The sequence below is a fragment of the Solanum dulcamara genome, chromosome 5, assembly GCF_947179165.1.
Source record: "Solanum dulcamara chromosome 5, daSolDulc1.2, whole genome shotgun sequence".
NCBI classification, from domain to species: domain Eukaryota; kingdom Viridiplantae; phylum Streptophyta; class Magnoliopsida; order Solanales; family Solanaceae; genus Solanum; species Solanum dulcamara.
In genome coordinates, this window is record NC_077241.1 from 37,505,205 (window position 1) to 37,530,863 (window position 25,659).

Sequence of the window (25,659 nt, forward strand, 5' to 3'; positions counted from 1 at the left end):
TTCACTGCCTTATTCCTCGAGTCCCTCACTAGAGGGATGGGATACGTGTGTATATATTTATATAATGATGTGTGGTAACAAGATGATGATGGCACTGGGTTGTGATGATATTACAGATGTATCCACCGGACCCCTTATAGGGCCGGCTATATGATATTATTTGAACATGCATGCTTTTATAATTCACAAGGTACAGGTACAGATTTCTCATATGATATGTTATCCCCTGCTTCGCGGTTTCAAATATGGTTTTAGTTATGTTATATTATGTTTTACATACTCAGTACATATGTCGTACTGACCCCCTTCTCTGGGGGGCTGCGTTCATGCCCGCAGGTACAGGTACACAGTTTGGGGATCCGCCAGCGTAGGAGTCCCACTCAGCGGTCCGGAAGTGCTCTATTGTACTGGAGCCTGACTTTAGGGTTCTACACCTTATTGTACATATTTGTTTTGTTCATGGGTACGGCGGGGGCCCTGTCCCGCCTTATGTTACAGTTTTCTTACTCTTAGAGGTCTGTGAATACATATGTGGGTTATATACATATGTGGGTGGTATACGTATATAGGTCGTACGTGTATATGAGTGGTGTATGAGATGTAAATGAGTTGTGTATGAGTTGTGTATGATCTGTATATGAGTTGTATTTCAGTGGTATATAAGTTGTATATATATGTATGTACAACTGTACTGATATGACTTATGATTTGGGGCATTCCATGTTTTGTGGAGGCCTTGTCGGCTCGCATATGTATATAGTACGGAACGACTCTAGACGTTACTACAGCTTTGTCAGCTTGTATGTTTCTTACATGTTGATGCATTTGGGGTATAAACAGGAGACGGGTTATGTATAGTTAGAAGGGGTACACATGTATGTCCGATTTGGGCACCCGTCACGGCCTACGGGATTGAGTCGTGACAGAAGTAGTATCAAAGCAGTTTTTCCTTGGAGTGTCCACAGACCGTGTCTAGTAGAGGCTTGTTTATCGGTGTGTTGTGCACCACATCTATAAACAGGAGGCTACAGGACATTTAGGATGTTACTTTCTTTCTTATCATAGATCGTGCGATAGAGCTATGTTTTAGGATGACCCTTCACTAACCTACCTTTATGTTTATAGTGATGCCTCCACGGAAAGCAACCACTGCCCAGAAGGGCAAGTCAGCAGCTGGGAAAACTATTCAGACCCCAAGAATTACTAAGGCCCGTTCCCAGTCTATGCCGAGGATTGTACTTTAGTCGGCAAGTTCTACTACGTCGCCACCCCTAGAGGAGTTTAGGGCAGCAGCAGTTGAAGATCCCGAACCTCCAGTATAGGAGCCTTCAGTCCCACATCATGGGGTGGAAGACAGAGCTATGAGAGATGCAGTGCAGTTGCTGACTGGACTGATGGCAGGACAAGCTCGGAGGCATGGCCCAGATGATGCAAATAAACAAGATAGCTTGAGGGTTCATGACTTCCTAGCCTGCAATCCCCCAGAATTTCATGGATCGAGACCTGTAGAGGACCCACAGGAGTTCACTAGACAGATGCAGCATACACTGCGAATCATTAGGGCCTCAGAGACAGAGTCGGTGGAATTAGCCTCTTATTGGCTGCGTGATATGGCCGCTAACTGGCACGAGTCTTGGGAGTTATCGAGGGGAGAGGGTGCTCCTCCAGCTGAATGGGATGAATTTGCAGATGCCTTTCTTAGCCACTTCCTACCTCCAGAAATGAAACGAGCCAGAGTTGATAAATTTTTGCAGTTAAAGCAGAACGATAGGAGTATTCGCGACTATAGCCTCGAGTTTGACTTATTGGCGAGGCATACCCCCACAGTTGTAGCAGACATGGCAGACAGGGTAAATCGGTACATTATGGGCTTGGACCTTTATTTGGTTGATAGCTGCATGGCCATGGCTTCTCATCCAGGCATGGATATTGCCCGGGTGCAAGCCTATGCCCAAGGGGTAGAAGAGCGACATAAAAGGCGACAGCTCAACAGAGGTTTTGATAAAAGTCAGCCAAAAAGGGCTAGGTTAGTTGGTTATCCAGGGGAATTTCGCAGCGGGCGATTCCAGCAATCTGATAGGTATCCCTCCCAGCCAGCTCGGAGTGTACCTCCACAGTTTCTAGGTGGAAGAGTTGAGAGCACCAGATATTTGGGGCCTGGTCAAAGCTCCAGAGCTTCAGGTACATAGGTGGACCAGAGTTCTCGACAGTCAAGACCACTAATACCACAGTATCCCCATTGTAATAGACTTCATTTTGGGGAATGTCGCCGAAGTATAGGTGCCTGTTTTTCTTGTGGCCGCCAAGGCCATATTGCGAGGGAATATCCGTTTAAAAGTACTCTTGGTGGTATGGCTCAGCCAACTGGGTTAGTTGCAGGTTCTTCTTCTTTTATGGCTATGCGCCCAATGGGGCGGGGTATGCAGATACCGGCAGGCCGTGGTAGAGGTCGTGGTGGAACTTCTAGTTCTGGTGGCCCTTCTAACCGTATGTATGCTTTGGCCATAGACAAGATCAGGAAGCATCGCCAAATGTAGTCACAGGTACATTATCAATCTTCTCTCGGGATGTATATGCGTTGATGGATCCCGGCTTTACTTTATCATATATATCTCCTTTTGTTGCTAATAGAATTGGAATTAAGCCTGAATTAATAGAATCATTTGAGGTGGCTACACCAGTGGGAGACTCTCTTGTGGTGAAACAAGTATATAGAAATTGTCCGGTGAATATATATAGTCATCATACCTTGGCTGATTTGATAGAATTAGATATGGTGGAGTTTGATGTTATTATGGATATGGATTGGTTAGCTTCTTGTCGTGCCAATGTAGATTGTAGAAATAAAGTAGTTCGGTTCCAGTTCCCTGGTGAACCAATTATTGAGTGGGCAGGAAACACGGCGTCGCCGAAGGTAAGTTTATTTCATACCTTAAGGCAAGGAAAATGATCAGGAAGGGGTGTATTTATCATTTAGTCCGTGTGCACGATCTGGAAGCAGAGATGCCAACTCTTCAGTCGGTACCCGTGGTTAATGAATATTCGGATGTGTTTCCAGATAAACTTCCAGGTCTTTCTCCCGAATGGGAGATAGAGTTCACGATAGACATGCCACCGATACTCAACCTATTTCTATTCCCCCATATAGAATGGCACCCGAGGAGTTAAAGGAGCTAAAGGAGCAACTGAAGGACTTGCTGGAAAAAGGCTTCATTAGGCCCAGTACATCCCTATAGGGAGCGCCGGTATTATTTGTTAAAAAGAAAGATGGATCGCTGCGAATGTGCATTGACTATAGGCAGCTAAACAAGGTAACAATTAAGAACAGATATCCCCTCCCCAGAATTGATGATTTGTTTGACCAGTTGCAGGGTGCTAAATGTTTTTCGAAGATAGACCTGCATTTAGGCTACCATCAGGTATGGGTAAGAGAAGTGGATATCCTAAAGACCACATTCAGAACCCGATACGGACATTATGAGTTCAAAGTGATGTCTTTTGGGTTGACAAATGCTCCAGCGGTGTTTATGGACTTGATGAACCGAGTGTTCAAACCATTTCTAGATTTGTTCGTGATCGTATTTATTGCTTGCTGCTTTCAAAGCTACACTAGCTTCCTCATATTTTGGTCTATTCACGATCAGAAAAGGAACATGCGGATCATTTGCGGGTGGTACTGGGAATACTCCAACACCAGAAATTATACTCTAAGTTTTCTAAATGTGAATTTTGGTTAACTTCAGTGGCTTTTCTGGGGCATATTATTGGGATTGATGGTATTCACGTAGATACGCAGAAGATTGAGGCTGTGAAGGCATGTCCAAGACCTACAACTCCTACAGAGGTACGTAGCTTTTTGGGATTAGCAGGATATTACAGGAGGTTCGTAGAAAGGTTTGCTTCCATTTCGGTGCTTTTAACAAGACTGACTCAAAAGGTGGCTAAGTTCCAACGGACTGATGCTTGTGAACGGAGCTTTCAGTTGTTAAAAGAAAAATTGACTACGGCTCCTGTTCTAACCCTTCCAAAAGGACCCAATGGCCTTGTTATTTATTGTGATGCTTCCGGTATTGGACTTGGATGTGTATTGATGCAACAGGGTAAAGTTCTAGCTTATGCCTCCCGGCAGCTCAGGAAACATGAAAAGAATTATCCAACTCATGACTTGGAATTAGCAGCGGTGATTCATGCCTTGAAAATATGGAGGCACTACTTATACGGCATACATGCTGGTATTTATATAGATCACAAAAGCCTCCAGTATATCTTCAAACAGAAGGAATTGAACTTACGACAGAGAAGGTGGCTGGAGTTATTGAAGGATTATGACGTCGACATTTTATACCACCCAGGGAAGGAAAATGTGGTAGAGGATGCGCTCAGCCGTAAGTCGATGGGTAGCTTGGCAAATGTACCACCAGAACGGAAAGAGATAACTCGTGACACTTGCTAGTTCGCCAATCTGGGAGTCCGTTTAACTAATTCAGGTGATGACGGGGTTTCTATTCGAGGAGTTGCTGAATCCTCGATTTTAGAAGAAGTAAAACGATGCCAGTACCAGGACCCTGTTCTAATAAAGTATAGGGATGAAACTCTCCAAAAGGGAAAGACTCTATTTGAAATCACATCGGGCGGAGTACTACGACATCAAGGTAGAGTCTGTGTACCAAAGGTTGCAGGACTACGACAGTAAATACTAGGAGAGGCACATTACGCTCGCTATTCTATTCATCTAGGGTCAACCAAGATGTATCACGACCTCAAATGTCTATATTGGTGGGACAGTATGAAAAGGGATATAGCAGAGTTCGTAGCCCAATGCCCAAACTGCCAACAAGTTAAAGTTAAACATCAAAAATCGGGTGGGCTACTATAGGAGATGGAGATTCCAACTTGGAAATGGGAAGCGATTAACATGGACTTCATTACAGGTTTGCCTCATACTTTTTGAAAGCAGGATTCCATATGGGTTATCGTGGATAGGCTGACAAAATCAGCCCACTTCCTTCCAGTCTGGACTACTTACTCAGCCAAGGACTATGCGAAACTGTACATCAAGGAAATAGTATGACTTCATGGAGTTCCCACATCTATTATCTCGGACAGAGGAGCTCAGTTCACAGCCTACTTTTAGAAGTCATTCTAAGAAGGCTTGGGGACACAGGTAAGCCTTAGTACAACATTTCATCCTCTAACTGATGGGCAAGCTGAGCGTATGATTCAAACGCTAGAGGATATGTTGCAGGCCTGCATAATTGACTTCAAAGGTAGCTGGGATGATCATGTACCACTTATTGAGTTTGCCTACAATAACAGCTATCACTCCAGTATCCAGATGGCGCCGTATGAGGCTTTATACGGAAGAAAGTGCAAGTCACCTATCGGTTGGTTTGAGGTTGGTAAAACACAACTAATAGGCCTAGACATGGTCCAATAGGCGGTAGATAAAGTGAAGCTTATTCGGGAAAGATTATTAGCTGCCCAGAGTCGACAAAAATCATATGCACATAATCGACGTCGACCTTTGGAATTTCAAGTAGGTGATTGGGTGTTCTTAAAAATATCGCCCATGAAAGGGGTAATGAGGTTCGGTAAGAAAGGGAAGCTGAGTCCGAGGTACATTGTCCCTTACCTGATTCTTCGCCGAATAGGCAAAGTGGCGTGTAAACTAAACTTACCAACGGATCTAGAAGCCGTACATCCAGTATTCCACGTGTCAATGCTTCATAAATGTGTGGGTGATCCATCCTGGGTACATCCCGTAGATGATATCCAGGTCACAGAGTAGTTAGCCTATGAAGAGCAACCTATCACCATCCTAGATCGGCAAATTAGAAGACTGCGGACTAAGGACATAGCTTCTGTCAAGGTGTTGTGGCGAAATAGGAATCGTGAAGAGATGACCTGGGAAGCTGAAGAGGATATGAAAAATAAATAGCCGTACCTGTTCACGATATCTACATGTAACGCTGATTCTTGAGAACTTGTAGATTAATTATATGGATGGAAATTTATGTGATATCATAAAAGAAAGGAACCTCTTTATAACTTAGGTAAGGTCTTAAGGAAAGTTACATTTAACATTCGGGGACGAATGTTCTAAAGGGGGGAAAGATGTTACACCCCACATTCTTGAACTTGAAAGGTTCCTAAAGTTACTTAAAAGCTATCATGTGAGCCGCCTAAGTTACGACACTATTAAACAATTCTAAGAAGGGAGAATGTGACACCCCATAGTAGGGAAGATTGGAAATAAGATCAAGAGAAGTCGGAAGGAGTAGGAGGCTAAGTAATGAGTCGTAGGACTCGATTTACCAATGTACGCCCCTAACTTAGAAGTTTTACACACCTAATCTATTTGAATATACACCAAGCTTGTGTAGCACGGACGATATAGGCTCTTAAACTAGGACGAGATTACGAACCCACGAGGAGGAGAAAAAAATTTCGCGGGGCAGCCAATGGGAGGGTGACACGTGGCAGACCCTAAGCAAGCAGGTGACCCACCTGCTTGGGATCAAGTAGGTGACCCACCTTCTTGGGGGGTGGGGGTGGGCCCCACTGCCATATGGCAGCCCCACATGGAGTGCATGGACACGGTGGCCCAATAGGGGCTGGACACGTGTCCCCCTTAGGGGATGACATGTGTCACCCCTTGGGACCACCCATATAAGTTATAGGTATCTCAAACTTCAGTTTATTCATCAAATTTCCAGCAAGCAACGTGAACAAAAAAACCCTAAAGATAAGGAGAGAAAATTGCGACGGCTTTGGGAGAAAAATAGGTAAGCTCCATTTTCGTTCCATAAATTAATTAATTAGCATATACTATGATGATATGGAAGTATTAGTAGTATAAAATTTTAATTCGGTGCAGCCAAAAATCGGACAGCAAGCTGCCACGGCGTTACTTTGCGCTAAAAAAAGTTCCTAGACACAATTTCGGCTAGTTTTAGCCAATTTTGGGAAAGGTAAGTTCTTCCACTCTAATTTGAAGTTTATGATGTTAAGTTAGGGTGTATTACACACCTTAGGAGCTGCTGGAAGTTGGGTAAAAGGTTTGAAAAGTTCGGCGTTCGAAATAAGCAAAATTGGAATCGCTATAGTTAATTGTGAATCGAATAATACGTTGCGCTTGTAGGGCGTGACTGCTGGTCGTGTGGTGAGGTGCAGTGGTACTGAAATATATGTTGATAAGGGCGTGGGAGGATTCTGGTTGCAGCCACACGACCCTCCTCTTTGCAATTAAAGAATTCGCGAAAGAAAGATTAAAAACTCTAGTTTTGGTATCTTAGTTTCGAGTGAATTGTTGGGGGTTTATATTGTATAATGTTGTCGTAATATGTATATGTATGGGCTGCTGGTTATATTGTTGGTTAGATGCAAGTGCTAAGGACATGGTTGTGGATTCGGATAGGGCACATTATAGGAGAGGTGCTGTCCGATTTTCGTTAACTTCTTAACTAGTTAAGGAACTAGTCGAGGATGCGAGCGAGGGGACGAGTTCTATGAATACTTGTGGGTAGTCTAAGTTGCTGAAAAGTCTAAGGTTGTTAATACTTGCCTTACTTCCGTGTTAAATAGGTTTCGAGGACAACGACGTGGACGATTACGGGGAATCCATAAGAGGTATGTAAAGTCTATTCTTTCTCTTCTTTTGGCATGTCGTAGAGGTAAGTAAACAATAATGCGATCTCTGAAGTAATTCCATTCCTAAGTGTCTCTTATTCACTTCTGGGTAATGAACTTTTATAACAGTTAAGCTACTTTCCTTGAACCTTATCTATACTAAGGACTTAAAGAATATATGGGCTCCTAGTTGTAAGGACTATATGAAAATATCTATTCTGGAGTCCTTAAGCGGTTAGCATTACCTTAGTACGTGTCTAAGGACCCCGAAACACTAACTAGTATAGCCCTAATGGCATTTAGAGGGAATTTAAGGTGATTACATTACAATCTTGATTCTCAGACGATAGCTTAATTTGCTTCTACGGTCGAGTCTTCAATAATGATTTAAATTGCATATAGTTGCTCATTACTCTACTCGTGTATACAGTGGAGTATCTTTCACCGAGTCCCGGGCCGGGGTATGTTCTCGTGCACAGTTCACTGCCTTATTCCTCGAGTCCCTCACTAGAGGGATGGGATACGTGTGTATATATTTATATGACGATGTGTGGTAACAAGATAATGATGGCACTGGGTTGTGATGATATTACAGATGTATCCACCGGACCCCTTATAGGGCCGGCTATATGATATAATTTGTACATGCATGCTTTTATAATTCACAAGGTACAGGTATAGATTTCTCATATGATATGTTATCCCCTGCTTTGCGGTTTCAGATATGGTTTCAGTTATGTTATATTATGTTTTACATACTCAGTACATATGTCTTTCTGACTCCCTTCTCCGGGGGGCTAAGTTCATGCCCGCAGGTACAAGTACACAGTTTGGGGATCCGCCAGCGTAGGAGTCCCACTCAGCGGTCCGAAAGTGCTCCATTGTACTGGAGCCTGACTTTAGGGTTCTACACCTTATTGTACATATTTATTTTGTTCACGGGTACGGCGGGGGCCCTGTCCCGCCTTATGTTACAGTTTTCTTACTCTTAGAGGTTTGTGGATACTTATATGGGTGGTATACGTATGTAGGTTGTACGTGTATATGAGTGGTGTATGAGCTGTATATGAGTTGTATATGAGTTGTGTATGATCTGTATATGAGTTGTATATCAGTGGTACATGAGTTGTATATGTATGTATGTATAGCTGTACTGATATGACTTATGATTTGGGGCGTTCCCTGTATTGTGGCAGCCTTGTCGGCTCGCATATATATGTAGTACGGAATGACCCTATACGTTACTACAGCCTTGTCGACTTGTATGTTTCTTACATGTTGATGCATTTGGGGTATAAACAGGAGACATGTTATGTATAGTTGGCAGGGGTACACGTGTATGTCTGGTTTGGGCACCCGTCACGGCCTACGGGGTTGGGTCGTTAAAAGAAGTAAAGTGGAAGGTAAATAACAATGAGAAGTAAAAGAACAACTACACAAGGAACCACCCCAAGACCTGACATCAGTCGGTAATCAAGCATCTAAATCAAAATAAGAGTACAAGGCTTTTACAGATACAATATAAGTACATACCATCTTTGGAAACAAGTAAAGACTAGTCCTAGTCCAACATAGACGAAAATCGACAACTCTGGACGCCAGGAGCTCATCAAATCTCCGAATCAAAAGCTACTCCGCACCAATTAAAAGCAATGGTGATAACCCATATTATGATCTACAGGGGGCAGAAGTATAGTATGAGTACCAAGAGGATGGTATTCAGTAGGCATGTGCTGACTGAGTTCCACAAATAAAGTAAACATAAATCACATGTAATCAGATAAATATAGCACAAGTAAACAGATAAGATCTAATACAAGATAAAGAAGAAAATGGGAGTAAAAAGCTCAGGTATATAAATGAAGGAGACAGAGTCAAAGAATGCACCTGCACGCACTAGTCACAACCTATTTAAAAATAAGGAGGTACTAAAGGAGTCAACTAATCAAGGAAGGAAGCACTGTCTGCCACTACTAATCACAAAGCCACCTAAGGACTAAACCAATTGAATCTATAGGAAATTACCAATGACAATCTAGACTAAGACATCCTGCAAACCAACTACAAATAAGACAAAAGATAAGTACAAGCATAATCAGACAATAACTGACTAGACGCCCATACTCCTAGAAGGTACAAACAATGATAAATATACCCCAGACCCCCATAAAAACGGGGATCAAACAATAAACAAGTATACTGGTTATAGGCGATGCTGATAAATTTAAGTCTTTAGTAAAACCAGTAACATCATTGATGGATCTCAACAATCATCAACAAGTGTATAGACCCACCCCGACCCTCGACCTACTAGGTAGGACCCATGTAGCTCCCTCATCCAGTTAAGCGGTGCACTGACCAGAGGGACCCATAGGGGATGCAAAAAGTTCGTATACACTGCCTAGGCCCGAACTAGGTCTTACATAAATAATAGTATCCCCGTAGTTATACCGAAGAGTGAGTATCCAAGCCGATGTAGAAAAGGGTGACGCCACGCCAAATAATCAAGTATAGGCTAAAGCAATCCCAAATGTAGAAAAAATATAAAAAGGGCGACGCCACGCCGGATGTCAATAAAAAACTAAGCACATCCTCGATGCTTCTGAAACTGTCAGTATAAAAGAAATACTCCCTCAATGCCTCATAGATCTCAAAACCAGTATCAAAATATCAAAGTAGTATGACTCCCATTAAAATCAGTTTAAAAGTAGTAAAAGAGAAAGCCTTCTCAATAACAGTAGTGAAAATCCAATGAAACTACCACGATCGTACCATAAAACGAGTGAATATGCTCAATAAGTGCAAGGATTCCATCACAACCATCCAAACAAGACACACACAATCCAAATGGTAAGATCAAGCTAAACCACACTATCAAGGCAAAAGAACTGACTTGGAATTCAATCGTTCCTCGAACACGGCCTCTGGCCCAACAATTGTTAATAACTAAGATGACATCATAAGCCCACCGCTAAACAAAAGCAAAACAATCGAGACATGGTTCAAAATCAGATAGGGGGAGAAATATCTCTAGAATTGATGCCTTACCCCAAAATATGCCATCTCAAATCCCAACGAGCACATCTAAGTCAAACATACGACTACTACAAGCAACAAAGGCCTTCGAAACTAGCACTAAGTTACACCAACCATCACAAGCCCTACCAGAAGCTACGCCTGGCTATAAGGGGACTGGAATACAAGCTAAAACATCTAAGGCTCAAACCTAGACTAAGGCCATCAGTATCAATCCTAAAAGGGATAATAACGCTAAGTCACTACCACAAATGAGGCCCATAGCCTAAATTAAGGGTTTCATGGGACCGTTCTAGTTTGAGTTCCAACTGAGAATCAAGAAAATGGAATAAAATGAGGAGAACCCTAATATTGGAAAATACCAACCTAAATCATATGAAATATATACTAAATAATATATACTAAAGCTAAGTAAAAGTGGGAGACCCTAGCTTACATCGAAGCCAATCACGCGCACTCAAATCCACCAAATTGATGATCTCCGCCTCTAAATCACCTTCAATTGCCTCCACGCTTACAAAAATTGATCTGACGTCAATACAAACGTTTTGACAATAAATTTATATTTTTTAGAGACGAACCCAAAATTGAGTCTAAAATAAAACTGTAGGACCCGTAGCGAGAATATCAAATTTGACTCTATGAAAAGGTACATTTGAGATCAATGAACTTGTGTCCCAACTTGCAACACAATTCGATGCTCAAAAAAATAGAAATCAGCCCATGCATAATTTTTACCATTAAATCTTCAATAAGAGAGAGGGCAATCCCTTTTTTGATGAAATTAACTCAAAATGATACTTTTTAAATCTCCTCAAGACTCCACTATAAACCCACGCTGATTTCGGGTCAAATGCCCTTTGAATCACCTTAATCGAAGGTGTATAACTCTCCAAAATGCAACTAGAAGTTGAGGGAGAAAGCTTAAAAATGGGTTTAAAAAGACCACATGGTATCGCAAAAGCGACCCTAAAGTTCGCTTAAACGAACTCCTCAAAAGAGACGGGCCTCCTAAAGCGAGCCCTGACCTCTTAAGCAAGCATCGCTAAAGCGAGCCCTGGCCACTTAAGCGAACATCACTAAAGCTATGCCCAGGCCGCTTAAGCGACAAGCGCTTCGTTGTCATGCCTCGCTTATAGGATGCCCTGACAACTTAAGAAAGGTTAAAGCGACAGCACCAACGACTGATGCGACCATAACTTTGGCAAAATCCAAAATTCTCCGACGGGGTGCTCAAGATTAGTTCGGAATCCCATACTCGCAAATGAACTATGCTACCCTACCAAACTCGACGTTCCAGACTCAAAACCGCATTCAAAAATTTCATCCGAGGTCATCTCTCTAAGAAGTGAGTCCCACGTCCAAGTGCCATTTTAAGCCAAAATCTACAAGGAGGCTCAGAATGAGACCAAAAGCCTGAGGAATCGCATGAAAGGTCGTTCTAGACCAAACTCGACACTCTAGAGCTAACAACGCTAAACGAATTTCAATCTAAGCGTGTTTTCCAAGAAAGTTGACCAAAGTCAATCTTAGGCCATATTTCAAAGGCTAAACGCCAAATGGCCCCACATTCGCACCAAAAGCCTCATTACTCGTGCCGACCATGCTTCTAGCCTAATTTGGCTATTTCGGAGCTAATGAAACCGTCAAAATTTCATTTTAAGATTATTTTTCTGGAGTTTTGATCGAAGTCAACTATTCAAACTTCAAGAGCTCCAAAATAGGAAAATAGGCATAAAACCCAAACAAGCTGTCAGTACCAACAAGTCATAAATGATTTGGGGTAACTACATGTTAGCTCTAACTACTGAAAAGATCAAAAAACGGAGAAAATGAATTGGAGGGTCATTACATTTCACTTTTAACAATGGCGCCATCCATGAATCTTGACCCAAAGCCCTTATCGGAGCCATCATCAACTCGATCTTTTCCCCTATTTTTTAGACGGTTTTTCTACAGTCGAAGATGCATCATTCTTCGACTAATTAGATAATCACAATACTAAACGTTTGAGCATCCTCCATACATATCAGAAATTTGTAAATTAAAAAGATAAAAAATATTTTTTTAAAATTGATAACTGATGATTGGAAAGAAAAAAATGGATGAAGAAGAAGAAGAAAGTTTGTTGCGATTTGGGATAGATTGGAGGAAAGAAAATTTGAAATTTGAATTGTTTGAAGTTTTTACCATTTTGAAAGAGATTGATATCAATTTGTTTTGCGTGATTTGTGGAACTGACATTTAATTTTACCTTTAATTTTCTTTTTAAGCTCAATATAAAAGTTCTCTAATGTATCAACATTTATGTATCCAGATGACTATTATGTTTCCGGATGACACAAATTTGAAAAGAATTTTGTAAATTAGTAAAGGGTTGGGATATGAAATAATTTGCTCCTTACACTATGTGATTCCTAAAAAATATACATAATTTAATTTTCCATTATGTACTTACCATTGCACAAATTCTTTCGGAAGGAAAATCTGAATGTAATAAATGCTAATAATGAGAAAAGAGGTTCATTTTTAAAAAAGATTTTTGTATAGAAAATGAAGAAAAATTTCAAAATTCAGAGAAAATAGATAATTAGTGATACTGTCCAATAAGTCATGCCATATCAACGTGCTTATTTTAAGCTTTATAGATATACAAAGAAACAGTTATTTTTACTGTGAAATTAATGATAAATTTGTGTTATAAAGTAGAAATAGAGTTCTTCTTACCGTGAAATTAATGACAAATTTGTGGAAGTATCTGAACATTTTACAGTAATTTTTTTATGAAAAAATAATAATTATTTAGTAGTGACTTTACCATTTTAACTGGATTTTAATTTGCATTTTTGAAATTAGTGTATACTCCATTTACTTATACCCATCGACTTATAAATTACTGAGTTTGCCCCAGGAGCTTGAAAATATTGTGACATCAACATTGTTCAAAACTGCACTAGATAAAATTTCAACTTTCACCTACTGCTTACTTTAAGGTAGTTTATGAATCTTATGTTGGAGAAAGTCAAAACTTTTGCATGAGTGTCAATTAAGCAATTATGGCCTTTTCTTTTAAAGTAATTTCATCCATGTTCATTTTTAGTTTTTCTCATTTTTCCTTCTAATTTTAAATTGACTTTCCTCCTAGGTTCTCTTCTAAAATGACAGAAATGGAGCTATGATTCGAGATCGTTCTAGAAACGGTTTGAATTTTATGGATTTGAGTATGATGCTCTACATCAGCATGTTCGATTTACTGCATTTGATATTTATGTATTTATTATTATTTTACTATTTGTTTTTTACGTATAAATACATGAGCAACTGTGAAGTCAAAATTTTTATCAATAGGTACAAAATATAAAGAAGCAAACATATAAAATATCAAAGGTGCTCAATATCTAGTATATATACATAAAATAATTTTAATCATATATAAATGGAAAAACTGCTTAATTATACAAACATTCCTACCATATTTATTAATTCTCCCTATTGTTTGAAATAATTACACATTGTCTCACTAATTAATAATTTCATACCATAGGGAGAGAGACAATCAACGTGAGCGGGAGCGTCAGTGTATCCTAGATACATATGAATCACACTAAATACATGTGAATCATACTGGATACATGAATCTGGAATATCAAATACATTCCAAATACATTATGAAATATAGATACATACGGAGAGAGGCGAATGAGAGAGGGAGAAAGGATTGACGCGAGCGAGATAGGAGAGAGGTGAGGGAGAGAGTTAGTATATCCCAGATACATATTAATCCACTTGAATACAGTGTATCTGAAATAAATTATATTTAATTTTGACCTCATGTATTCGAGATACATATATCTAGATGCCGCTAGATACATGCATGGGGCTCCTCTAAATTTTGAATGAATGATAATTTCGAAAACTCACAGAAAGACAAGCAATTAGACTCTAAACTAATAAAATTTGTGTTTTTTATCCTAAATAAATAATATAATTTTTTATTGAAAGAGACTTGAATAAACTCTTTGACTCTGCCTAGCTCTGCGCCATAGGTAAGCCGTGTCTACTAGATTTGGATGAACTCATGATCAGAATTCTAGTCCGCCCTTTCCTCGGATCTCATATATTAGTCATTTTGGTTATAAGAAAGTCATTTGCTACTATTTTTAAAACTAGATATACCTTATTGATTAAATTAGTTGAATGTTAATTAAATGAAATAAAACAAGGTACAAATACTAATTTGGACAAATATTATTATTAGGTTAATTAAGAATATTAAATATCTTTTTCAAAGGAGTGTGCAAGAATATTAATTTGAACTAATACTATTATTAGGTTAATTAAGACTATTTAACATTATTTTAATGGTGTGTGCAAAAATAGAGAGTGATAATTTATATTGCCAGGAGATTGTAACATTTACCAATATATAAATTTGAATATCAATATATTTCCTCTCTTCCCTCAGTGTTGCATAAACATTACTGCAATAGACTACTTTATGGTTGATCCACTGCTAGAAAATAATAAACTAGTAACGGATAAAATTTTGTAACAAAACAATAAAAATTTCATGATAATTTTATTTCGCTACAAATTAGCAACACATTTTCAAAAAAATTAATTAGCTAGAAGTCTTTTAGCGATTGATTAGCTAAAGATTATCAATAAATTCTATACCGAATTCCGTATTTTCTAATAATGATCATTTAAGCAATATCAACGAAGCACTTAAGATCTTCACAGCAACTATAGAAATAATGGTATGTATTTTTTTTTTCACGTTTAGAATTGAAAAAACAGAATCGTAAAAGCCAAAACCACACACTACTAAATATTTTGACAATTCGTGTCAAAATTTCGTATAGCACACATAAGTATATGGATAGATCTATTTAATTGTCGTAAAATAACACATATTATTATTTGAAATTTTACAAGTAATTCATAGTTGAAGATTTGAAAAATCTCAAGTTTCACACAGCTAGACTTTGTTATATTAATATAACACAGGAGTATGCTATGTTAATCCAATTAATGACGGAATGCATTTGTCACTGTGATGTTAATCTTGAATAACGTTTATTAATTGTTGGTTGGTTGCATCATTGTATTAATTAACACAACATAGGACTCTCCATTGTTAAATTTATTCGCTTGTTTTGTCATTTCCAGACTACTAGCCTGACTTTTGTGATTATCGAGATACGAGAATAAAGTCTTAGTAGTTACTTTATAATATATTAATCAGCAGTTCTAGAAAGTTAATAATTCTATTAAAATAGTATGCTGATTAAGTAATCCCAAGAAATAAATAAAGAAAAAGTGGATGTAGTCTTTTGGCATCACCTCTTGTGATCCAATATAGTGTACATACATTAGTGTGTGCGCATTTGCACAAACTACCTATTAAAGACTTCTTCTTGTGGTCCCATGCAAGGCCGGCTCCATGCTTTGATAAATAAGGCATATGCCTTAGGCCCCAATTTTAGGGGGCCTCAAACCAAGGAGAAATTATGTGTTAATTTTTTTATAAAAAAATAATTATTTATGATAAAAAGTATATTTTTAAAAAAATTATATTATTTTACTTTCTTTAACACTATTTTGTTCTAACTCTTATTCTTATTTAAAATTTATCAATTTATTATTTATATAATTATGTTAACAATTTATATAATAATTGTCTTAGTGAAAAAATATTTTTCAATGTTATAAATGTTATCTAAAACTAATAGTTTAAAAAAAGATCGAAGAAATTATTTATAAAAAATATTCAGTAATAATTTGCATTTAAAAAGTGTAAGAAAAATAAATTTTAAATAAATATATATAAAGTTTGTTTAGATTTTAAGCCTCTAATTAAAATTTGCTTTAGGCCTCTGATTACGTTGAGCCGTCTCTGGTCCCATGCTTCTTGTTCTTGGAATTTTTTCATGTGAAGAAAATTATGTACTTTAATTATTTTAAAAAGATGATATTTTACTATGGTCGTAAGTACATAGTGCCCCACAAGTAGGGTACATTTTTTGGAACACAGTCCGAGATAACCGTAATTGTGTATGTATAGAAATATATTTTTGACGATGTCATTTCGAAATGTCCGCCTCAACTGCTCTTTCACCTCCCAAAGAGCAAAGTTGGACCTTAAATCCTAAATTCCAGAACTTAAATGACATGATGTCACAACCCGACCTAGGATCTAGTCATAACACGGCGATCGAAACCCCAAAGGGCTCCAACCAAGCCTCTTGTACATATCATAAACATACATAAGGTAAAATATACGAGCGGAAACATCATAAGAGAGTCTAAAACCATGAATAAAAATCTGAAAATGTCTTATGACAACATAGACACAAACATATGTCCAACTAGATGCTTCTAAACATGAGTATGAGAAGGGGCTAAGACATGTCCCTAACTCACCCTCAATATACAACGTAAACAGAAGTCTTTTGAAAAGAAAAACAGTATCCAACTTGAAACTAGTCCCCGGTCAATGAGGACTCATCACAACCCCTTCGAATAGGAACGCCTACTAGTTACGTGGACGATTAGGATCTTCAACCTCAACCCCTATATTATAAGATAATGTAGGAAAAAAGTATGCATTAGTACGTTGGAATGTACTAAGTATGAGGGCATGACATGCAACGTAAATCATGGAATGCAAAGGTCAAGTAAAACACATGATAAGATGGAATACGTAAAGTCATGAGAAAATCATATTGATCAAAGCATTTAAAAACATAAATTCAAGTCATAACATACTTAAGAAATCATACATATGTGGGATAACAACTATAACCGATAATAAGATCATGCGAGCTATAACATGGAATCCGATGATACCCACATCGAGAAGGAGGAGGCTACTTTGCCAAGATAGACTCCTAATCATGAACATGTGCTATTTGTGGATCCACTAGCTAGGCCATAAAGGCAACCTACAGTGACACGTAGTTTATGAGACATAAGACTACTACTAAGGATTTTGGTAGGGCCTCCACCTCAAGTCCACTTGGTGATAAGTCAAATCTCACGGAATACATACATAACATAAGATTATAAATAATATATCATAGTCATGATCATAGGCTTGAAATCATAGAGTAGCTCATTTTCATAACATACTTGTAAGGTGAGAATTTTCCCTTTCATCATTACAATCATATTTGCATAACTCATATTGTTAGGCCTTACGTTACCACATAGGTTCCTATGTCACCTTACCTCATAACTTGCATGAAAAAGCATAATTTAAAACATACTTATAATTCATGATCATAATGGAAATATATAGTCTTAATTCATACTTTGAAAATTCACGACCTTAGCTTGAACTTCAAATTAGGGTATGACATGAATGCATGATCAATTGACTTGAAAATCATGAAATTTACTTGAAGATATGCATGATCATAACTTTATATCAGCCCATACACAATTCATATAGATAATATCCTTTAGAAGTATGAATCAAAATACTTATAATTTATATCATGAACCCTAAAAAACAAAATAGGAGAATTCATGGAAAAACTTTTCAATTTAATTCAATAACCATCAATTTATATCAAAATAGACTCATGATCATATTTTAAATCAAAATTAATGCAATTGGGATGGAGATCACAAAATCCATAAAATATCATACTTTCATTTGATAGAAAACCTTGAGAAACTGATTGGGCTTCATAGATGGAAGGATCTATGAATCAATACCTCATACCTTGAGTGAGAACACCAATTAATTTGGAAGAACTTGAGAATTTTGATGGAGAAATTGAGTGAATTTGCTTGAAGTCTTCAATGGAAACCCTTCAGAGTCTTTTTATATAGAGAGATATATTTGATAGATGAATTGTAGAAGAATGAATAGAATTATAGGTTTAGGTTAATTTATAGAGTTGAATTAGGTCCTAAAAACGTCTAGGTTCATTAACTAATAATTTGGAAAAAGTCTAAAATGTCCTTAAAAACTTAAATTGGGCCAGAACTGCTTTCCAGGTCCGCGAGGCGGACCTATCACGATCACTTGGCCGAAAAACTATCCCCAGGTCCGCGACGCGGTCCTGTTGCGGACCACACTATTTTGTGGTTTATGTTGAAATCTTTCTTCCAATCTACGAGTCCTAAAAATCCACCGAGACCATTTTACCGCATATTTTGACCCCCTGATTAATATTCCGAACTCGAATTTTTCACAAAGATTAAGGATAATGCGTTATATGAGCGGTCTATTCCCAAGGCATTCTTAAGATATTTATGAGCATTTTGTGAGCATTTTTTTGAGGGATGTTACAATATCCCTCCCTTGAGAACATTCTTCCTCGATTGAGATTCAACTAATACAGGAAAGACTTGGAGAAAGGATTTAGAAACTCGACATGGATATGAGGACACTTTGAAAAATGCATAGAACGTGTAAACTTCATACTTAAAGCAAAACATAGTCCTCGAGAGAAATCATTTTCATGAATCATGCATACATATGAATGACATATGGAACTGAAGAGTAGAAGTTTAATTGATTTGATCATGAGCAACTTAGTACCTTTAGGCTTGAGTGAAAGGAAAAAGATAAGAATATCGCTTCATCATGTCTGATTCCGCTTCCCACGTAGCACTCTCTACTTGTTGATTCCTCCATAATACTTTAACGGATACGTCTTTATTTCTTAACCTCTTCACTTGTCGATCTAAAATCTCAATCGGGATCTCCTCATAATTCAAACTCTCTTCAATACTCACATTCTCTATTGGCACAATAGAATTCGGATCACCCACAAACTTCCTCAACATTGACACATATACCTTAGGCTACTACACCTCTATAGGAAAATAGAGTACTACTCCTTACTACCTGTACTCATCAAACCTCAAAACCTAATAAAGAAACACACAATGCATCTTACATTCACCCATATACCATCAACACTACATTCAAGCCTAGTTCTATAACAACTCTAATACACTTACTGAAAACCCTTAACAAGAAGTCATCAATAGAATACTACAATCTTTCACTTATCTACAACCACACATTCAAGCCTACCATTCTAACCACTTTATGTCTCCCTTGAAGTCAATATCACTTATTAATTTTTGTATCTACCCTAGCATCTCTATATCCTCATTGGTATTCATTCCTACCAAAGGTTACACCAATATATATTCCTACCTATCTTTTTCCCACAACAAGGTCTCATCTACTTCTTTCTCCCTTTCTATAACCTCAAGTGGGGAAAGCATGCCGCAGTTTATCGAAACACAAAATGGCCCCTCTCTCTCCATCTATCATGACCCCAAACTAGAGCCTTAAGACAAGAACTGAAGCTACCCTTAAATATTGAATCATGACCTTTCCATTATAGAATAGACTTATTTGGGAATTGAAACTTAACTCAATGAGTTCCATAATCTATAGAAGCATAAGATACCAATCCATACAAATTATTACTATTTCAAAAAGGGAATTTACACTTATCGGATGAAGCACCACGCTAAGTTTGGGGACCCACAGAGGGGTAAGGCTGAGATCGCCAAATACTATCCTTATCATTCTTAGCAAACCTTGGACAATGCCTCAACTTTTGATCCTTTGCTACACAACCAAAACATACACCCAGAACGGCTAGATAATCTCTCGGATGGTACCGTCCACACTTTTGACATGCGAGAAAAGCTTGACTACTATAATTGTCACCTTGATATCTAGGGTTAGGCACCCTATCCTTGTGATACTTAGGCACTGAAGTATTATCAAACAATGATCCATTTTCAATCCGGGCCTTCTTGATCATCCTAGGAGCCTCCTTAATCTTTTCCTCTTCAATTTGCTCGGCATGAGTTATTAGTCTAGAGATATTCATTTCCTTTATTAACATGTCCGTCTGACATTCTTCAACAACCAAATCTGAAACCCCTAATATAAACTTACTCATTCGGGCTCGAGGGTCGGACACTAAAGTCGGAGCATACTTGGACAACTTCATAAAGTTGAGGGCATACTCCCTCACACTCATACTCCCTTGCTTCAAGTTGATAAATTCCATCACGTTCGCCTCCCTCAACTCTAAGGGAAAGAAACATTCAAGAAAAGCAACTTTGAAATCCTCCCAACCTATAGGGCCTCTCTTTCGGCCTTCCATTGGTCAAACTACACTTGAGCGATACCCCTAAGTTGGTAGGCCATCATCTCCGCCTTCTCTTCCAAAGATATCCCCATAATATCCATAATCTTATATACCTCATAAACAAAGTCTTGGGGATCCTCATCTCCTTTTGAACCATGGAACTCGGGAGGGTTCATCCTTTTGAAGTTTCTAACTCTTGAAGCCGGTGTGATCACGGTTGGAGGAGCCATTACTCCTTGGTTGGACACTATGTGGGCTAGCATAGTGATAGTGGTCCAAAACTCTACATTAGTCACTTGGTCCGATAGAGGACTATTTTCTTGAGGAGCCGGGGGAGCTTGAGCTTCATTAACATTCTCTCCCCTTGGAAATGGTGGTCTTCTTAGAGCAATTTTTCTGAAAATCGCAAAGAAAGACTATTAGGGAAAAAAAGTCTTAACATAAATTCTATAGCACGACATGGATCATGAAAGAGGTAAGAATTCCTAAAATGCCTCATAGCCTCCTACTCATAAGTGTGGCGCACCTCACACCCATGAATAAGACTCTACTTGATGCGGCATATTGGACACCCTAGGAAACTTGGAAAATCTTGTGCTCTGATACCATGTTTGTCATGATACAACTTAGGAACTAGTCGTAACACGTTGATCGAAACCCCAAAGGTCTCCAACCAAGCCTTTTTTGGATATCATAATCATATATAAGGTAAAATATAAGAGCGAAAACATCATAAGAGAGTCTAAAACCATGAATAAAAATCTAAAAATATCTTTTGACAACATAGACTCAAATATATGTCCAACTAGATGCCTCTAAATATGAGTATGGGCGGGAGATAAGACATGTCTCTAGCTCACCCTCAATATACAATATAAACAGAAGTTTTTGAAAATAAAAATAGTAACCAACTTGAAACTAGTCCCCAGTCAATGAGGAATTAAGACAACCCGTTCTGATAGGAACGCCTACTAGTTACGTGGACGATTAGGATCTTCAATATCAACTCCTATATTATGAGATAATGTAGGCAAAAAATAGGCCTGACATGCAACGTAAATCATGGAATACAAATGTTAAGTAAACCACATAATAAGATAGAATAGGTAAAGTCATGAGAAAATCATATTGACCAAAGTATTTAAAAATATAAATTCAAGTCATAACATACCTAAGAAATCATACATATGTGGGATAGGAACTATAACCGACATTAAGACCATGCAAGTTATAATATGGAATCCGATGGTACCCACATCAAGAAGGAGGAGGCTAGTTTGACAAGGTAGACTCCTAATCATGAATATGTGCTATTTGTGGATCCACTAGCTAGGCCATAAAGGCAACCTATGGTGGCACATAGTTTATGAGACATGAGGCTACTACTAAGGATTTTGGTAGGGTCCCCACCTCAAGTCCACTTGGTGATAAGTCAAATCTTACGGAATACATACATAACATAAGATTATAATATCATATATCATAGTCATGGTCATAGGCTTGAAATCATAGAGTAGCTCATTTTCATAACATACTTGTAATGCGAGAATTTTCCCTTTCATCATTACAATCATATTTGCATAACTCATATTGTTAGGCCTTACGTTACCACATAGGTTCCTAAGTTACCTTACCTCATAACTTGCAAGAAAAACCATAATTTGAAACATACTTATAATTCATGATCATAATGGAAATATATAGTCTTAATTCATACTTTGAAAATTCACGACCTTAGCTTGAACTTCAAATTAGGGTATGACATGAATGCATGATCAATTGACTTAAAAATCATGAAATTTACTTAAATTTATGCATGATCATAAACTTTATATCAGCCCATACATAATTCATATAGATAATATCCTTTAGAAGTATGAATCAAAATACTCATAATTTATATCATGAACCCTAGAAATCAAAATAGGATAATTCATGGAAAAACTTTTCAATTTAATTCAATAACCATCAATTTATATCAAAATAGACTCATGATCATATTTTATATCAAAATTAATGCAATTGGGATGGAGATCACAAAATCCATAAAATATCATACTTTTATTTGATAGAAAACCTTGAGAAATTGATTGAGCTTCATGGATGAATGGATCTATGAATCAATACCACATATCTTGAGTGAGAACACCAATTAATTTGGAAGAACTTGAGAATTTTGATGGAGAAATTGAGTGAATTTGCTTGAAGTCTTCAATGGAAACCCTTGAGAGCCTTTTTGTAGAGAGAAATATTTGATAAATAAGTTGTAGAAGAATGAATAGAATTAGAGGTTTAGGTGAATTTATAGAGTTGAATTAGGCCCTAAAAATATCTAGGTTCATTAACTATTAATTTGGAAAAAGTCTAAAACGTTCTTAAAAACTTAAATTTGGCCAGAACTGCTTTCCAGGTCCGCGACGCGGACTTATCGCGATCACTTAGACGGAAAACTGTCCACTGGTCCGCGATGTGGTCCTGTCGCGGACCACACTGTTTTGTGGTTTATTAAAAAATTTTTCTTCCAATCTACGGGTCCTAAAAATCCACCGAGATCATTTTCCTGCATGTTTTGACCCCCTTATCAATATTCTGAACCCAAATTTTCAAAAAGATTAAGTGTAATGCATTACATGAGCGGCCTATTTCCTAGGCATTCTTAAGGCACTTATGAGCATTTTTTGACAATTTTTTTAAGGGATGTTACACATGAAATTTTTTTGACCAAAATAATAAGCAAAAAGAAAGTTTTGATTTCTACTTACAGTGTACTAAATTAGTGTACAATGTCTTACATAAATAGTACATGTCTTCACCGTCGTTAAGGTCCATGAAATTCTACAGTGCACTAATTTGGTGCACTATATGAGTCATTAAAACAGATGTCTGACTTTCATCAGAATTTTTTTAATTATATTAGTACTTGATTTGCACATATATATTTGTATAGTGGAGAAAAACAAATATATGTCATCCCACTTTTTATCCGTTAATACTACAGATTTAGCGGAGGATTATGTCAAGTTGTATATTCTTGAGATAGTCCCACTTCATGGAGTTCCCTTGTCTATTATCTAAGACTGAGGTTCTCAATTCACTGCTCACTTTTAGAAAGGTTTAGGATCAAAGATAAATTATTAGTACCATTTTCCATCCTCAGACTCATGGTCAAGCGGAGCGTATGATTTAGACTCTTAAGGACATGTTGTGAGCTTACATCATTAATTTTAAAGGTAATTGGGATGATCATTTGCCTCTCATAGAGTTTGAGTACAATAATATTTATCACTCGAGTAATCATATGGCTTTTCTTTAGGCTATTTTTGGGAGAAGATGTAGATCACCCATTGGTTGGTTCGAAGTTGGTGAAGCTGAGTTGATAGGGTTAGACTTGGTTCATCAAGCTATGGAGAAGGAAAAAATCATTCAAGAAAGGTTGAATACCATGCAAAGTCGTCAAAGTCCTACATTGATGTTAGGAGAAGAGTCTTAGAGTTTGAGGTGAATGACTAGGTATATTTGAAAGTTTCACCCATGAAGGATGTTATGAGATTTGGGAAGAAAGAAAGCTTAGTCCCCATTACATTGATCCTTACCAGATCATTAAGAGAGTTAATAATGTAGTTTATGAGTTAGAGTTACCATCAGAGTTAGTAGCCGTTGATCCCATGTTTCACATTTCAATACTTAAGCAGTGCTTAGAAAGATCCATTGCTTATAGTTCCTATAGAAATCATTTATGTGAAAGATAGCTTGCCTTATGAGGAGATTCCGGTTTAGATTCTTAAACGTTAGTTTCATAAGTTGAGAACCAAAGAGGTAGCTTCAGTTAAAGTTTTGTGGAGAAATTAATTTGTTGAGGACGCTACATGGGAAGCTGAAGAGTATATGAAATCTAGATACCCTCATCTTTTTTTTCCTCCTAGTGTGGATGATGAAGGTAATACTCTTTCCCTATCTCAAATTTAGTACCTTCTCGAGTATTGGAGTAATTATTCATGAGTTTGAGTCTTTGAGTTTTTGCATAGTATTTGTGCCTTGAGTAAAATTATAGCTTGGTTGGACGAATGATCCCAATGAGAAGATAATGTAACACTTTGTACCATTCAAACTTAGACCAATCACGAAGAGCCATGAGAAAAATAATCTTACTAGTGAGCCACAAGGGGAACCTATGACCCGTAGAAGGTTCTATGAGTCATAGGTGGGACTCGTAGGTCTCTCCAACACTTGGTGAAAATTAGAGTTTCGAAGATTCATTCTACGAGTTGCTTTCGTAGCCCCTAGAAGATTCTATGGGCTATAGGAAGGGTGCATAGAATTGACCCTGGGCCCAACCTTTAGACCATTTCCTACGACCTATCTCTACAACTCGTCAAAGGGTCTATGACCAATAATAGGGAATTGTAGACCAAGTGTCACATTTTAGTAGCAACTGGAGTTTGCAGTAAGTTCCATGACAGGGTTTTACAATCTGTATGGGGTTCTATGACCCATATAAATATCCATAGACCCCAACCCCAAAAGTCACCTAGTTCCTACGATTGGTCTTCTACGACCAGTAGAAGGTTCTACGATTAATAAAATGACCAATAGATGGACTTGAATAGTTCTTAATGAGATATAAAATCATCTTTTCACACCTCTTTCAAACTAAATCATACATTTTAGGAATACAATAAGCCCTATATCAGTACCCTACAATGGTTTTTTCACATTAACACTTTGAATATTTTAAAAGCAAAGATTGGAGTTTCAGCATTTCAATTTCTTCTAGTTTCACTTAGAACAATAATCTTCCTAGTATGTAAGGCTATTCATAGCGTTAAACTGAGTTCGTCATCGCTTCCTACATCTT